This window comes from Sciurus carolinensis, chromosome 11, assembly GCF_902686445.1.
Source record: "Sciurus carolinensis chromosome 11, mSciCar1.2, whole genome shotgun sequence".
NCBI classification, from domain to species: Eukaryota; Metazoa; Chordata; class Mammalia; order Rodentia; family Sciuridae; genus Sciurus; species Sciurus carolinensis.
Window position 1 is genome coordinate 91,944,458 of NC_062223.1, and position 18,963 is coordinate 91,963,420.

An 18,963-nucleotide genomic window follows, 5' to 3' on the forward strand; every position below is an offset into this window, starting at 1 on the left:
GGTGGGAGGGGCTAGCATTAGGTTTAGGGTTAGGTTTAGAGTTAGGCTAAGGAGAGCGGTAAGAATGAAGGAAAGAAGGACTGTGTAGAGGGAAAAGAGGGGTGGGAGGGGTGGGAGGGGTGGGAGGGGTGGGGGGGAGGGGAAAAATATAATAAACATCATTACCCTATGTAAACGTAAAAAAAAATAAATAAATAAAAAAAAAAAAAATCCAAAGTCAGTCTCAGTAAAAGCAAGGCACTAAGCCACTCAATGAGACCACATCTCTAAAAAAAATACAAGCTGGACGCGGCGGCAGCTGCTGCCATCTGTCACCTTAGCTCTGACACTAGCAGCAGGGCGCCGCTGCCCCTGCTTGTCTTCTTGGCAGAGCCTGGTTCCCATTCTGCCACCTCTCTGTTCTGTTCTCCCCGCCTTCTTCCCCCAATGGATCTGGTTGGAGTGGCATCCCCTGAGCCCAGGAGGGCAGCAGCCTGGGGACCCAGCAAGTGTTCGTGGGCTACCCCTCAGAACACAATATCCTGTTCTTTGACTGATGTAATGAGTATACAGTTGACTAAAGAATTACACTTAGAAGAAGAAGCTTCTGCTTTTCCTGAAGTTTGTTGCTGAAGGACCATTTATTTCTGGAGAAAATATTGACACTTCCAGGGACCTAATGCTGGCTCAGATGCTACAAATGAAATTTGACAGAGAATATGATGCACAGCTTAGATGTGAAGAAAAAAATTCAATGGCGATAGCAGAGTTTCCATTTTCTTTGAAAATTGTTGAAAAGTGCATCCTTTTGAAGACAGCAATAGTTCTGAAGATGAGATTGACCAGCAGAACACCTCCATAACAGCAAAACCAGTTCCCACTCCCAAAAAGGGCTTTATTGGAAAAAGAAAAGATATCACCACCAAATACAATGAAGTGGTATGTGGGAGAAGGACTACAGCAAGAATGGAAAATTTTGCACATGAAATTCAGGTAGGAGATAAAATTGGAATGAATTTAAAACTATCAAACCATGTTTTCAATGCTTTAAAACAACATGCCTACTCAGAAGAATGTCGAAGTGCCTACCTCCATGAGAAGAAGGAGTATTCTACTGCAGGAAAAGCAATTGTTCCTAAGACATGTTTACTTATGTATAAAATGGTCATCTCTGGAAAGTTGGAGACAATCACTGGCTGTATTACTACAGGAAAGGAATCTATTGTCTTTCATGCACATGGAGGGAACATGAAAGATGAAAAGGAAGATGGTAAAGCTATACCTACAGAATGTGCCATCTCAGGCTTAAAGATCGCTTCAGTAAACTAAATCCACATAAGATCATCCACATGTGGGCAGAAAAAGAAATGCACAATCTCACAAGAACGCAGAGAGCCAGAATTCCTTGTCTGACAGTTGTACTGCTCAAGAAACACATATAGTTATGTCTTTTATTGACCATGATCAAGTTCCAGCCCCTAAATTAAAAGAAGTAAAACTCAGTAGTGAAGAAATGAAAGAAGCCTACTATCAAACTCTTCATTTGATGAAGCAGTTATATAATGAATGTACACTCGTACATGCCGACCTCAGCGAGTATAACATGCTGTGGCATGCTGGAAATGTCTGGTTGATTGATGTCAGTCAGTCGGTAGAACCAACCCATCCTCATGGCCTGGAGATCTTGTTCTGTGACTGTAGGAATGTTCACAGTTTTTCCAGAAAGGAGAAGTGAAGGAAACCCTTAATGAATGGGAATTCTTCAATGCCATTTCAGGCTTGAACATCTCAGCAGACAATGAAGCTGATTTCTTAGCTGAGATAGAAGCTTTGGAAAAAATGAATAAAGATCATGTTCAGAAGAATGGAAGGAAAGCTGCTTCATTTTTGAAAGACAATGGAGACCCACCAGTTCTGTACGTTGAATAGCACCAGCACCCATTTCTTTGTCAACACAATGGTGATTGTCAACTGCAAATAGCTCATGAAGTTGTGGGTGACTTGAAATACCAAAATAAGGAGGAATAAACAGTGGTGCTTCTGTGCTTTTCCCCCTTATAACCCATGTGCCAGGTGTTTGGAATTTTTAACTAAGCATTGAGAGAATAAAATGTCACTACCTCTCATCTTATGAACAAGATAATATAATTCTTTAACAACTATGGATGATCTAGCTGAAGGAGACTGAATTTTATATGACTCATGATATAAAATGTTTTGATGAGAAATTTTAAAACTAGGTAACATTTCTAAATATGGGAAGGAAAGGACAGATGTGTTTACAAGGGAGGTTTTGTGACAACACCTTTGCTTTATTCACCTTCTTGTTTTGTGTTGCATCTTTCCTTAATTATTTTATAAGCCTAAAATTAGCCTTTCTCAATTCTTTTTCCAGTTTGTGACCCTGATTCTAAAGGAAAATGTCTTCTCCTTAGTGGGTGTTACAATGAATATTTGGTTTCAGAATGGCTGAAAGGAATAAACATAACATAGTTTTTATTGATACATCATGAAAATGAACAGAATTCTACTTTTTCCATCCTCATAGCCAAGAAAAGCATCATAGGTTTATAAAAGAGATTAATATATGAGAACTTCTTCATCAACCAAAATTTTAAACTTAATTTTCAACTTTTATACATTTAGGTAAATGGTTGGGATGTAACTAGCTCACAGCATGCATTCTCTACATTTATAATGAAGATGTAAATTACTTGAACGGACAGAATGTAAGACTTAACCATACTTGATATATTTTAATGAAATCAGCGAAACAAAGTTCAGATCACATTTCACTAAAACTATATACTTATTGATCAATTTTGAGAGAAATAACTAGTGATATTAAATCAAAGGATGAAAAATATGTATAAAGTAAGTCATATACCAAATTAACCAACTAATTTGAGCTGCCTGTTCTCACTTTTAATAGTTTTTAGCCATGGCTAGAAATTGCATGTTTTGCTTTTTTTTTTTTTTTTTTTTTTTGAGGGAAAGAAAAAGCAATCACTGTACTGGAAAAGTACAGTGACTTTGTTAGGATTGAAGTTTACTAACTACAACATAATCATTCCTCCAATTACTGAAGTCAGACTGGGACCAATAAAGATTTAAACTGTCTATCTGGTCATAGAAAGTAAAAATCTAGACATTATTTACATATGAAATCTTCTCTTTAAACATTAGTTTAAAATGCCAAATATGTTCTTTCTAGAAAAATCTTTATTTTGTTTCTGTTCTATAGCTTTTAATTGCATTTCAGAGAAATGGGACAGACTCATTTCTGAAATGTTTATCTCTCTGAAATGGATTTAGATCACTGGCAATTATTGGCTTTACAGAAATTCAGAGAACTAATTTTTAAAACAATCATTTAAAAATTTGTTTTCTGACATACTGTTTGGCAAAAAAACAGCAAACCATTGCTTGGAGTGTGCTGTGAACATGAAGATATTATTTTAAAAATAAATAAATAAATAAATAAATAAATAAATAAATAAAATACAAAATAGAGTTGGGAATGTGTCTCAGTGGTCAAGTGCCCCTGAGTTCAATCCCTGGTACATGCCCCCAAAAGAAGAAATGATACACAGAAACAGATGGAGGTAGACATTGTATTGATGCACTTACATGCCAATGAAAACCAAGAATTTCCCATAATCCCAGAAGCTAGGAAGAGGATAATGATGGATTCTTCCCTAAAACTTTAGGGAGAGTGCACTTGCTGACACTTTAACTTCAGACTTCTCTCCACTACAACTGTAAAATAATTTATTTGTTTTATTTTTTAAAGCCCCACTGTTCATGGCACATTTTTGTGGCAGCCCTAGAAAATACGAGTGCTATTTCCATCAGGACTCAGGTGATTTTCTCCTTTCCCTTGAGATGTTGGTTCTGAGTGATAATAACTGTATCTCTGATTTATGTATTAGCCCTTATTTATGTATTAGCCCTTCCATCTCTATGGTTGTAGATTTGTCTGTTCATTTATAAGGAATCCCCTCTCAAGTTATCTGTTTTCAAATATTGTTTACTTCTTAATGGAACCCTAATTATTAAGTAACTTGTCTTGCAAATAAGGAGAAAAGTAGTAATCGAGGACATTTATGAGATTAAATTGGTCCATAGTTGGAAGGAACAAAAGAATAATTACTTTGCCTAGAGAAAATGAGACGTGTTGAATCTTTATCTCAGGTGGCAGTCTGGTGTGAGTGCAAGATGGGTGATCAGACGTTGGGAAATCACATGGCTCTGGCAACAAATTATCATGGCAGTAGTAATGATAATAAAAATTGGGGAATCACATTTTTTTAAAAAAAATAAGACGGCAAATAAGTATTATTATCATGTAATTAAGGGTATCTGCTCAAAACTTAGATGACCTACATGGCAGGTTCAAAGGAATCTGTTTTCTCTCTTATGAGAACCAAATCTAGGAACTGTTTTCAACTGAAGTGCTATGTTTATGCTCTGCTCCACCAGTTGTTACCTTGCTCTGATGTATGAGTACTGTTGAAGAAGCAGCGGGAACTGGATATAGGGATGCTACACATGTCCTTTCATGGATGAGGCTAAAAAATTTGAACTTCGTTTCCCTGAATGACTCTGCTCTTGCAGGTAGTATCTTCCCCCTTTGAAGGAAGGGTATTAGGTAGTTAGGAGCACTGTAATGGGTGCACTATAGCGGAACAAACATTTCTTCTTAGGATCCAGGCCAGGATCTCACGTTGTTTCTAGTCCCATCCTTATCACGAACTGCACTCGCATAAGGTTTTGAATTTATTAGTGGTTTCAGCTCTTGTCACTGACATAAATAGTTAATATAGTTGGATAAATAAAGCCTGGATGCAGAGTGAGTTTTACTTAAGAGGTCTTAATGCCAGACATTCCTTCTTAGGTTGCAAAGAAAGGATCTGAAAGATCTCATATATGAGAGATCTCTGGTGGTTTTGCTGAAATATCGTCAAAGAGGTAGAAGCAATTAATAAACTATAAGAATTACAAGGAAATAGGAGTGCTTTGGCACAATGAAGAGCCAAAAAATAGAGGGGAAAGTCAGGGAACATTAATCCTAGTCCTTGAAACTTAAAACAAGGAACTCTGCTGGAGTTTGCTTGGCAGGATACTGGAAGTGCCATGGGGCAGTGACTTATTTTTACCTTCCCTTCTCTCCATTTTTGAAGCTGAATGACTATAGTTACTCTCTCATGCGTGTCCTTACTGTTGTATCTTGGAAAGATAATTTGTTTTTAATTAATTTCACCGATCCACAAATAGAGAGGAACTCTCCCAAAGAACTGTAGATACTGGGTTATACCCAGGAACTTCATCTGCACCTGGATCTGGTCTAAATGATGAGCTAATGCATGAGCTTCAAAAAATTCCTCTAAGTGAATTTGACTGTGACTGCTAGGAACCTTGGTAGGTGGTAAATTTATTTTGCCTTTGAGAAAGTTGGAAATCACTGTGGGCTGGATGGAAGACTGTGGAAGATAGCCTCTATGATAAATCGCAATGGCTTCTACCTCTTGGTGGTCATACCTTTGTGGTTTTGGTTTTGAGAAAAAGGGAGCCAAGTCCAAGGAACAGGAAGTGTGTTAAGAGTAAAGAACAGTTGCCAATTGACATCTAGCAAGGAGATGAAGATCTCAGATTACAGCACCTGGAACTGAATTTTATAGACCACCTGAAAGAGCCTAGAATCAGATTCTTGCCAACAGCCTTCAGAGAAGAGCTTGGGCTGCCAGGATCTTTCTTTTGGACTGTGGGACTTGATGCTGAAACTAGCTGACCTATGATACTTTTTACTTACAGGACCTTGAGTTGACAATTTGTATTTCTTATGGCTTTAAATTTGTGAGAATTTGTTACTTCAGCAATAGAAAACCATTACAACAATCTATGAAGAAGAAGAATAAGGAATTATAGGTATAAGAAGACTGAAATCCTCTTGTAAGATAAAATCAAAATTTATTATATCGATAGATCAGTAAATACCACAAATTATCTAGACATGTGGCAATAAATGGAAGGAAAAGAATGAGAAGTATATTAAAAGTAGTGTTTCCAGAGATTAGAACTGAGGTTGGCAGAAAGGTCTGGGGCTGGGGATGGCATTTGGTATTATTTCATTTTATATATATGTGTACATGTCACATTATTAACTTTGGGAATATTAATAGAGACATTTCTAAATATTTTTGATGATTTTTATTTTTTAGAACTTTTTTCTATTTTTTAGTTTTCAAAACTCAATGATTTTTATTTTTATGACAAGAAAATAATTTCAAAGTTTACAGTGACCAGACTGGACAGAGCTACTTTCAAAACAATATAACAATGCCTATTTTTGTATAAATATGATAGAGATGGAATATACATTCTGTTTTATATCTTTTTTAGAATAGCTTATGATAAGATCTACTACCTAACATTGGTAGCATGGTAATTCCAAATACATATTCATTGAATAAATATTCAAAGGCATCATTATTATTTGAAGCACTTTCATGTACTATTAGAACTTGTACCTAATTGTATTTCTTTGAAGTACTTTTTTAAAGTAACTTTTGTATTTGCCTTCTGATCTTTCACTATTGCAATGTTTAATTTGTTATTATGAGCATCTCATTTTACAGGAGGAAAGATAGGGCCAGAAAGGTGAAGCAACCTTAACAAGAGCGCACTAGAGATAATCAGCTGAAAAGCTGAGATACGAATGCAAATGATCTTTCTGCAGTACTAGAGGTCGTTCTGGTCTATCATGTGAAACATCCTCTTACTCAGGATTTGCAGCCTCACTACATTACATTTCACTTTTAGTAATGAACTATATTATATAAAAATAATTGAAAATCTGGCTGATTCTCATATTATGGTGCTGGTATTACCACACACCCTTCATCATAAATTATATACTCAACCCGACCAAAAACACTTACCCTGGCAATTTCTCCTTCCATTCTCCAAATATTTCTATCCTGGATCCATTAATAATGGTGACTTTTTATAGCAGTCTGTGAGTTGGCAAACCATGAAAACTACTAACATCAGATTTTTTTCTTGGTTGTTTTTTATTTCATTTCCTCATTTCTTTTTTATGAGATTGGTTTATGTTATTTGATTTCTCATTAAATTTTATATTTGTGGGTTTATTTTATGATTTCTCTGATGTGCCAAAATTCCCTTGCTGCAAGTGATAGTAAAAAGATGGATAACTTTGCAGAGACAGTTTATTTGATAAAAAAAAAATTTGTCTATATGCTTCTCTACCAAGAGCATTCTGTTATATTTATTGTTTCAAGAATAACCTAAGGATCTCTATGTTCTAAATTCTATTTGAGTTCTTTTTAAACTATTCTTTATGTCATCTATGTACCAGCAAATAAAATTCAGATTTATAAATGCTTTTCATTTTAAATTTTACCATTTATGACTAGGGCTTATATAAATGATCTAATCTGTAGAACTTGTTGGAACCTAATTGGATCTCTTAGAACATTGTTAAGTTTTTAATAAAACAAAAGTCATAATATTAACTTTCTATTCTTCACAGGATTGTTGTGAAAGTTATCTGTGAAAATATTAGAGAAAATAAATGAAATGGGAAAATTCTGCTGTTGTGCTTGTTCTTCTTTGTCTTGGAACAGGCGTGAATGTGGTGATGATTATTCTTTTCATGTGCAGTTCCCCAACATTTAATCAATTCTCTCTGGTTTTCCTTTCACCTGGTGCCCTTGGGAGGTGTTTGGTTTCATTTTATAACAATAAACATAGTAGTTCACAGGGTTACTATAGTTTTTGACTCAGTATTATAGAAACACAGGGGAATTTAAAAGATAGATTCTAGTGATTCAATGGTTCACTAGAGCACAGTGTACTCTAGTACAGCCATTGAGTTACAAAAGAGAGTTTATTTATGGACCTTGAAGAATCTAGGTGAAAAAAAAAAATGTTTTGGACTTGCAGCTCTACTATTTTTAAAATTTATGTAGTTGCTATATGACTAATAAAATTGAAATTAACATAAAAGTGCTCCATAATTCCTAGTAGTTTTTGCATTATATTTTCTCAAAATAAATAAAAATATAAATATAAAATGATAAAATAATTTTGAATTACAATGTGGTTTTTCTGCATGTAACAGAAACTCTTAAGAACCATGAACTCTAGAAAATGGTGTCTGTTGTGTATGTATCTGTGATTGAACATTTTTGTGGAGAATGCATCTGACCATTTTAATTGGATTCTTCTAAATGCCAAAACTTGAAGTGCTCTGTTCCTCAGGTTTGGAGCAGAAAAGCTATACAATACCTAATTTTTTCCACAATGTTCATTACAGGGGAAAAAATTATAAGATTTATCAAAAATATCTTAATAATGCTTTTTTTTATTGTAGGCAGTAACTGTACGTATCATTTTTGTTTATTGTGACAAAACTGTAAACATCTCCTTTTTAAAACCAACACATGGAGAAACTGAATCTCCAATTCTCTATACATTGAACTTTGGAAGGATTATTGTTAAAGAGCAGCAAATATTCAACGTGCGTGTGTGAGAGAGGGGGGGTGGGAACATCATGTTGAGATCAAAAGAGAAAGTTAAATTAATGCTATCAAAATTTATAATCCCAGTGTCCCAGTGATATAAAAGTTGTTGGCAAATAAGAAGGCTATGTTCTAATCTCAGCTGTAAAGGAGGCATTTTCTATATTTTAGTTGCAAGAAACAGAAATTTAATTTTCCATACTTCAGACCAAAGTGAGAATTTTCTTTAGAATTTGTGCAATTCTAAAGCTTTTAAGTATACTGACATTTAATTTGTGTCTCAGAATAAATGTATATTGATTAATGTTCCAAATACATCACAAAAATATGATCATTCTATATTTGTTGGTAACAATTCTATAATTATCAAGTAGTTCAATTTGGTAAATATTATTACTTAAGTAGTCTATTTGTCCTATTAATTACTATATTAGGGTTTTCTAGAGGAACAAAACCCACAGGAGATTATATATATGAAATCAGGGAAAATCATAATATTTATGATTATAAAAGGGATATACTAGACTGGCTTACATAACCAGAAGTTGGATAGTTCCACAATGGTCGTCTGTAGGCTAGCAGGCTGGAGGAACCAATAGCTGTGAAGTCCAAGATGTTGAAGCCTCAAAACAAGAGGGATCTGAACCCCAGTTCAGAACAGAAGTCCTGGAAATTTCCTGGAGAATCACTGCAGAGTCTGCTTTGGAGAGTGAAGGAGCTGAAATCTGCTGTCTTCAGGTGATACCAGGAATCAAGACCCATTCAAGAAGAGTGGAGCTTGAATCTGCTGCTGCTTTCTTGTTCTTCCAACTTTTATTCCATCCAAGCCTCCAACCTATTGGACTGTGCTGCCCACACTTAGGGAGGGTCTCTGCTTCAGTTCACTATCTCACATGCCAATCATTCCTGGAAACAATTTCATTAACAGAAGCCTCTTATTCTTAGGGATCACTTAATCCAATCAAGTTGGCACTTCAGATTAACCATTACAATTGCTGTAAAGTGGTGCTGAAAGAAATTTTCACTTAGACTTGTGGGTTTTTCTATTTTTCATTTCATTTTTATTATTTTTTACTTCAAATATTTTGAAGTTCTGTTTATAGTTATGGATTTTTTCTCATTGTGCTCCTATCATTTTTTAAACTGATGTGTTTTGACGTCCTCCTATTAGGTGCATATATATTTAGGATTGGTATATACTTTTAATGAATTGAAAACTTCTGTCATTGTAAACTGATTCTCTTTATCTCTGGTATCATTCTTTCATCTGAAATCCAGATTTATATTTTGCATGGTATGTTTTTATCTTTTTTGTTTATTTTGACATATTTAGTTCTCTGTCTTTAAACCTGCTTTTTGAGTAGAATAATTTTCTTTAAATATTCAACCTAATACTCTGCATAATTGTGTACTTAGGCTATTTTGGTTTGAAATCATAATGGATATGATTAAGTATATCTACCATTTTGCTCTTTACTTCTATTTGTTCATTCTTCATTTCTTCTGTCTTTTTTTGATTGATTTGTGTGTCAGTGTGTATGTGTGTGTGTGTGTGTGAGAGAGAGAGAGAGAGATATTCCATTTCGTTGTATTTTTTAGCTATATATGTATGTATATATATGCATATCCTTTTAAAACAGAAAAACTGATTTATTTATGGTTTAGTATGTCTTAAATTTTATCATAGTTTGTCTTTTAGTGGTATAACTTTATATATTACTTAAAGAGTTTTAAAACAGCATACTTCCATTTTCTCTTCTTTCTTTGCTATTGTTATTGTAATACATTTTATTTTTCATTCATTATAAGCCTACATTTTTCTTACTTTTCTTTTTAAAAATAAATTAATTTAAAAGAAGACAGTAGAAAAATCATATTTACCCACAAATTTATCATTTTTAGTGTCCTTTATCCTTGGTATAGACCCTAATTTTGTGGTAGAATATTATTCTTCTTGAAAGATGTCCTTTAATATTTCTTGTAGTCATCTATGCTGATGGTTAATTTCTTAGCTTTTTTTCATATCTCTTTATTTACCCAAATTTGGGGGATATAGATGAGGAAGTAGGCAGTGGAAAATTTATAGACGTGAATGACAAATTAAAAAAGAAGAAAGATGTTTTTATAATAGTCTAAATCTATAAAAATCAATTGAATAAAAAGAAAGATCAGAACAAAAGCAGGTGAAATATGTAATAGAAAAATAACATAGATAAACAACAAAACAAAAACTTCTTTCTTTGAAAATATGAATTAAATTGGCAAAATTAATTAGACTGGTCAAGGAAAAATACAGTAAAATACTCAAGTTACCAAAATCAGAAATGAAATATGGAACATCACATAAATCTTATAAAAAAGGATGATAAGTATAAGATACATCACTAATTAGACAAGTTAATGGACAAAAATTAATTTAAAGTGGATCTAGAGCTAAATTTTAAAAATAAAACATTTTTAGAAGAAAAATAGGAGTAAATCTCTATAACATTTGATGAGGTAATGGTTTTCTAGGTGGGGGCATCAAAAGTGGAAATAAAAAAAAGGAAAAAAACAGTAAATTGTGCTATATATGAAATAAACATTTTTGTGCTAAAAATTGATACATATCAAAGAACAATGCAAACATAGAAGAAAATAAAATATTTGTAAATCAAATAACTGATAAGGAAATAATGTCAGAATAAAAAACACGAACAAGAGGCTGGGGGTGTGACTCAGTGGTAGCATGCTTGCCTAGCATGTGTGAGGCCCTGGGTTTGATCATCAGCACCCCATAAAAAGAAAGGTATTGTGTCCACCTACAACTAAAAAATTTTAAAAAAAGAACACTAACAAGTTCATGATACAAAAACAGCACAATTGTAAATGAACAAAAAGTTTATATACACATTTCTCCAAAGAAAATATATTAATGGACAAAAAACATGAAAAGACATTCAACATTATTAATAATTAGGGAAGTGAAAATCTAAACCACAATGATATACAACTTTACACCCACTAAGATGGCTATAATCAAAAAAGATAGAAAACAAAAAGTATTGCCAAGGATATGAGGAAATTGAAACCATTATACATATCTGGCTTGTGCAAATGTAAAACAGTGCAGTCACTTTGGAAACACTTTGGCAGTTCCTCAAGGTATTAAAGATTGAGTTACCATATGACCCTGTAATTCCAATCCTAGGTATATATCCAAGAGAATTAAAAATACATATCCACACAAAATATCACACTCAGATATTCATATCAGTATTACTCATAATAGTCAAAAAGTAGAGACAACCCATATGTCCATCAGCTGATGAATAAATGTGTAATATATACAAAATTATATATTATTTTATAATAAAACTGAATGAAATAATAACACATGCTACAGTATGGATAAACTTTGTTTTCTACAAATAACTTTTTGTAAAGGGTCCACAATAGGTAAATAAACAAAGAGAGAATTGAGCTTAGTGGATGACTCAAGTTAGGGTAAGGGGGTGGAATTACATGGGTATGGGGTCCCTTATCTGGATAAAACTTTTCCAAGCTTAGATTATGACTACATTTACATAATGCTATGCATATGAGAAAATGAGTGTACACTTTAAATGGGTGGGTTTCATGGTGTGTGAATCTTATTTTAGTAAAGCTGTATTTTTTAAATTTATTTTTATTGTAAACAAATGGGATACATCTTGTTTCTCTGTTTGTACATGAAGTAGAGGCATTCGATTTGTGTAATCATATGTTTACCTAGACTAATGATGCTTGATTCATTCTGTTATTATTTTTTTCTTCCCCCACACCCCTCCCACCCCTCTTATCCTTCTATATAGTCCCTACTTCCTCCATTCTTGCCCCCTCCCACCCCATTATGTGTCATCATCTGCTTATCAGCGAGATCATTTGTCCTTTGTTTTTTGAGATTGGCTTATCTCACTTAGCATGATAATCTCCAATTTCATCCATTTGCCTGCAAATGCCATAATTTTATTATTCTTTATAGCTGAGTAATATTCCATTATATATATATATATATATATACATATATATATATATATACATATATATATATATAACAGTTTCTTTATCCATTCATCAATTGAAGGGCACCTAGGTTGGTTCCACAATGTGGCTATTGTGAATTGAGTGGCTATGAACATTGTTGTGGCTGTATCTCTGTAGTATGCTGATTTTAAGTCCTTTGGGTATATATAGGCCAAGGAGTGGGATAGCTGGGTCAAATGGTGGTTCCGTTCCAAATTTTCTAAGGAATCTCCACACTGCTTTCCAGAGTGGCTGCACTAATTTGCAACCCCACCAGCAATGTATGAGTGTACCTTTTCCCCACATCCTCTCCAACATCTATTGTTGCTTGTATTCTTGATAATCGCCATTCTAATTGGGGTGAGATGGAATCTTAGGGTAGTATTGATTTACATTTCTCTTATTACTAAAGATGTTGAACATTTTTTCATATATCTGTTGATTGCTTGTAGATCTTCGGTAAAGTGTCTGTTCATTCCTTAACCCATTTGTTGACTGGGTTATTTGTACTCTTGGTGTAGAGTTTTTGAGTTCTTAATATATTCTGGAAATTAGTGCTCTATCTGAAGTATGAGTGGCAAAGATTTTCTCCCACTTTTGTAGGTTCTCTCTTCGTATTGCTGATAGTTTCCTTTGCTGAGAGAAAGCTATTTAGTTTGAATCTATCCCAGTTATTGATTCTTGCTTTTATTTCTTGTGCTATGGGAGTCCTGTTAAGGAAGTCTGATCCTAAGCCAACATGTTGAAGATTTGGACCTACTTTTTCTTCTATAAGATGAAGGGTCTCTGGTCTGATTCCAAGGTCCTTGATCCATTTTGAGTTGATTTTTGTGCAGGGTAAGAGATAGGGGTTTAGTTTCATTCTGTTGCATATGGATTTCCAGTTTTCCCAGCACCATTTGTTAAAGATTTCTTCATTGCATATTTTTGACACTTTGTAAAGGTCTATTTTTAATAGGAGAAAATAAGAGAAAAGCTGAAACAACATTTTTCAGAGCCACTTTTGTGATAAGTGGGAGCCATAATAAAAGAGATTTTTAAAGTCCTTATTTCACCTTAATATGAAATATTGTTGTTGAATATGGAATTTTAGATTAAGTTTTTCCTCATCAAAGATGATGCATATCTCTCCTTCACTTTCAATATCTCTAAGAGAAATTTACTACCATTTTTGACCTTGTTATTTTTTGTAATATGTGTTTATTTTTTTCCAGGTTAATTCAACTTGATTTGATTAATTTGATTTAATCAATTATAAATAGCCTTTGGTTTTCATCATGTTTTTCTTTTGTGGAGCTCATTTTACTTCTTGGATCTGTGACCTTTTGGTTTTCATCAAATATGGAAAAATTCCAGTCATCTTTCTTCAAATTTTTTTTTCATTTCATGTCTTTCTCTTTCTGGATCCAAATTACAATTATGTTATACTGCTTGAAGATATTCTAGAGTTCATTAATGCTCTGTTTATTTCTCAATCTCTTTTCCCCTTTTTTATGTTAGACAGTTTGTATGCTTTCTCTTCAAGCTCACTAATCTTTTCTTGTGAGTCTTTAGTCTCTTCTTATTTCTATAAAGTCTATTTTTCATTGTAGAAACTTTTCATGTCATGAAATTCTTAACATTCTTCAGGTCTAAACTTAACATGTTCAATTTTTGATCCATATTCTTGGATTATAGAATAATTTTTATGATTTCTGTTATAACATTCTTCTACTAATTCTTCAATCTATATTATTTCTAGGTCTATTTCTATTGATTTTTCCCTTGTGGATTCTATTTTTCTGCTTCTTTGCATGCATAATTTTTGATATATAAAATATATTGTGAATTTTATTAAATATCAGACTTTCAAAAATTTACTTACATATTCTTTAATCTTTTTATGGTAGGTAGGTAAGTTACTTGGAACTACTTTTTTTTCTATAAAGCTTTGATTTCATGGTTTTTTAAAGCAAAATCAAAGAATGTTTTAATCTAGGTATAATTGTGCCCCTCTCTAAAACAATACCTAGTATTCATGAATTCTATTTTTCACTCTAGCTAGTCGAAACACAAATTTTATTGTTGTAAGAACACTAATGTGAGAGCTACACTCCCAAAATTTTAATTGTATACTATTGTTGATTATAGGTACAATTTTGGTTGTAGGTACAGATTTCTAGAGCTTAATATTCATATTCTTTGAAATTTTATGCTTGTTGATTAGTAGTAATTCCCATTTCTTTTACCCCAGTACCTGGCAACTACCATTTCAGTCTATTTTTATTAAATTAACAGGAAAAGTGGTACATATTTACTATGTATACCACATTGTTTTGAAGTATATATACATCATGGAGCTACTAACTAGATAATTAGCATATGTTTTCCTTCACATAGTTACAATTTTTATGTTGAGAACACTTAATATCCATTCTATCACCATTTTTCAAGAATGAAAGAACAACAATCTCATAGAAGTAAAAAATGGGATGGTGATTACCAAAGGCTGGGGTGGTTCAGAGGTTTGGGGGAGATGTTGGTTAGAGGTTCTAAATTTTCATTTAAAGAAATAGAGGAAGAATAAATTCAAGAGATCAAGTGTACAAATGGAATGGTGACTATACTTAACAATATATTTTAATTCATTCCACCTTTTGATTCCATAGATTTAAATAATTTTGATACCTCATATCTCAGTCACTGGTGTTATTAAAAAATAGCACATGATTGGTAGTTTGTAAATATCAGAAATTTGATTTTCAAAGTTCTGGTGACCTGGATTTAGTGTCAGGAGAGGGCTGATCTCTCCTGAGATGGTACATCCTCGACAGTAGTGAAGGCTGTGTTCTCACAGGGCAAAAGGGACAGATGGGCAAAAAGGTGCCAATTATGTCTCTAATGCCCTTTTATAGGGGAAGTCATCTTTTGCGACCCAGTCAACTGGTGAACGTCCCACATCTTCAGACTTTGGTAATGTGGGTATTAAGCTTCACCATAATTTTTTCAAGAAATACAAATATTCAACTATAGCATAGCATAAATTGTTTCGTATTTTATTTGTTTTTCAGTAGCTAGGTTTTTTCACTTAGTGTATGGCTTTCAAGTTTCTCCAGTTTGTCAGATACAACTGTATTTATTCATTTGTAAAGCTGAACAGTATGAATATACCATATTTTATTTACTCAATTATCACAGGTACTATGGAAAACAATTACAGTTCCTCAAAAAATTAAAACTGAATTGAAAAGAATTGAAATCAGGGTCCCAAAAATATATTACCAACTTTATGCTCATTACAGTACTATTCACAATAGCTAAGGCATAGTCAGTATTTTTTATTCCTTTTTAGTTATATATGACAGTAGGATGTATTTTGACATATTGTACATAAATGGAGCATAACTTCCCATATTTGTGGTTGTACATAATGTGGAGTTACACTGGTAGTGTATTCATATGTGAACAGAGGGAAGTTATGTCTGGTTCATTCTATTGTGTTTCCCATTCCCATACCCACTCCTTTTCCCCCACACCACCCTGTTCAATCTGGTGCACTTCCACTCCTTCATTACCCTCATCCTGCCTGTTACAGGTCAGCATCTGCATCTCAGAGAGAACATTTGGCCTTTAGTTTTTTGGAATTCATTTATTTCACTTAGCATGATGGTCTAGTTCCATGCATTTACCAGAAAATGCCATAATTTTATTCTTCTTATAACTGAGTAATATTCCATTATATATATATATGTACTACATTTTCTTTATCCATTTATCTGATGAATGGATAAAGGCACCTAGGTTGGTCGCATAGCTTAGTCATTGAATATCGATGTGTCCACATCACTAAAGCATGGTGATTTTAACTCCTCTGGGTATATACTGAGGAGTGGGGTAACTGGATCAAATGGTGGTTCCATTCCTAGTTGTCTGAGGAATCTCCCATACTGTTTTCCATAATGGGACCAATTTGCAGTCCCACCAGCAATGTATGAGTGTAACTTCCCCCCCAACATCCTCACCAACATTTATTGTTACATGTATTCTTAACAATTCTCATTCTGACTGAAATAAGATGAAATCTGTGTAGTTTTGATTTGTATTCCTCTAATTGCTAGAAATGTTGATTATTTTTTCATATATTTGTTGACCAATCATATTTATTCTGTGAAGTATCTGTTCAATTCCTTAGCCAATTTGATTGGTTTATTTGTTTTCTTGGTGTTAAGTTTTTTGAGTTCTTTATATATCCTGTACATTATTGCTCTATCTGAGGTGCAGGTGGAAAAGATTTTCTCCCATTCTGTAGGCTCTCCTTTCATGTTCTTGAATGTTTCCTTTGCTGTGAGGAAGCTTTTTAGTTTAATAGCATCCCATTTGTTGATTCTTGATTTTACTTCCTGTGCTTTAAAAGTCTTGTTGAGGAATTTGATTCCTAAGCTGACATGATGGAGAGCTGGGCCTACTTTTCCTGATAGCAGGCACAGGGTCTCTAATGCCAAGGTTTTTATACAATTTGAGTTAATGTTTGTGCAGGGTGAGTGATAGGGTCTAATTTCATTTTGTTACATATGGATTTCCAGTTTTCTAGCACCATTTATTGAAGAAGGTATCTTTTTTAATGTGTGTTTATGGTGAATTTGTCTAGTATAAGATAACTTTATTTCTGTGGGTTTGTCTCTGCATCTTCTATTCTGTACCATTGGTCTCACATCTGCTTTGGTGCCAATACCATGCTGTTTCTGTTTCTATAGCTTTGGTCTGTTTCTATAATTTAAGGTCTGGTATTGTGATGCCTTCTGCTTTACTTTTCTTGTTAGGGATTGCTTTGTCTATTCTGGGTCTCTTATTTTTCCCAATGAATTTCATGGCTACTTTTGCTATTTCTGTGAAAATGTCATTGGGGTTTTTGTAGGAATTGCATTAAATATGTATGACACTTTTGGTTGTATGGCCATGTTGCAGGATTAATTCTGTCTATGTAGGAGGAGGGGAGGTCTTTCCATCATCTAAGGTCCTCTTCAATTTCTTTCTTTGGTGTTCTGTAGTTTTCATTGTAGAGGACTTCCACCTCTTTTGTTAAATTGATTCCCAAATATTTTCTTTGAGGCTCTTGTGAATGAGGTAGTCTTTCTAATTTCTCTTTCAATAAATTTATCACTAATGTATAGGAATGCGTTTGATTTATGGGTGAAAATTTTATATGCAGTTACTTTGCTGAATTCCTTTATGAGTTCTAGAAGCTTTCTAGTTGAGTTCTGTGGGTGTTCTAAATATAGAATCATGTCATTGACAAATAGTGATAGTTTAAGTTCTTCTTTTCTATTTATGTCCCTTTAATTTCTTTCTTCCATCTAATTGCTCTGGGTAAAGTTTCAAGGACAATAATGAATAGAAGTGGTGAAAGAGGGCATCCCTTTCTTGTTCTAGTTTATAAAGGGAATGCTTTCAGTTTTTATTCACTTAGAATGATGTTGGCCTTGGATTTAGCATAGATAGTTTTTACAATGTTGAGATATGTTCCTACTATAGTTTTTCTACTGTTTTGAACATGAAGGAGTGCTGTATTTTGTCAAATGTTTTTTCTGTATCTATTGAGATGATCATCTGATTCTATACTTTAAGTCTATGATGTGATTAATTATGTTTATTGATTTCTGTATATTGAACAAACCTTGCCTCCCTGGGATGAAGCCCATTTGATTGTAGTGCACTACCTTTTTAATATGTTTGTGTATGCAGTTAGCCATAATTTTATCGAGAATTTTTGCATCTACGTTCATCAAGAATATTGGTCTAAAGTTTTCTTTCCTTGATGTGTCTTTGTTTGCTTTTGGTATCAGGGTAAGTTTGGAGGGATTCTCTCTCTTTCTATTTCATGGAATAATTTGAGGAGCATTGTTGCTAATTTTTCCTTGAACTTCTGGTAGAATTTGACTGAGAATCCATATGGTCCTGGGCTTTTCTTGATTGGTAGGATTTTGATAGTGTCTTCCATTAAAATGATTGAAATTAGTCAATTTAAATTGTGTATGTCCTACTGACTCAGTTTGCATAGGTCATATATCTCTAAAAATTTATGCAGGTTTTTAAGATTTTCTATTTTGTTAGAGTATAATTTTTCAAAATAGTTTATGATTATCTTCTGCATTTCAGTAATGTCAGTTATGATGTTTCCTTTTTCATCATGAATTTTAGTATTTGTGTTTTCTGTTTCTGAACATTATGTTCACCAATTTCATTTATTTTTTCAAGGAATCAACTTTTTGTTTTGTCAGTTTTTGGGGATATATTGTTTCTTTTCATTCAATTTCATTGATTTTAGATATAATTTTAATTATGTCCTGTTTACTACTGTTTTTGGTGTTAAATTGTTCTTTTTTCTAGGGCTTTGAGAAGCAATGTTAGTTTATTT

General features: G+C 33.3%; 1 pseudogene; it reads left to right on the forward strand.

Annotated features, from left to right (window-relative positions):
- The first annotated feature begins 426 nt into the window (after positions 1 to 426).
- Positions 427 to 1,908, forward strand: LOC124959838 (serine/threonine-protein kinase RIO3-like; annotated as a pseudogene).
- Positions 1,909 to 18,963: the final 17,055 nt, after the last annotated feature.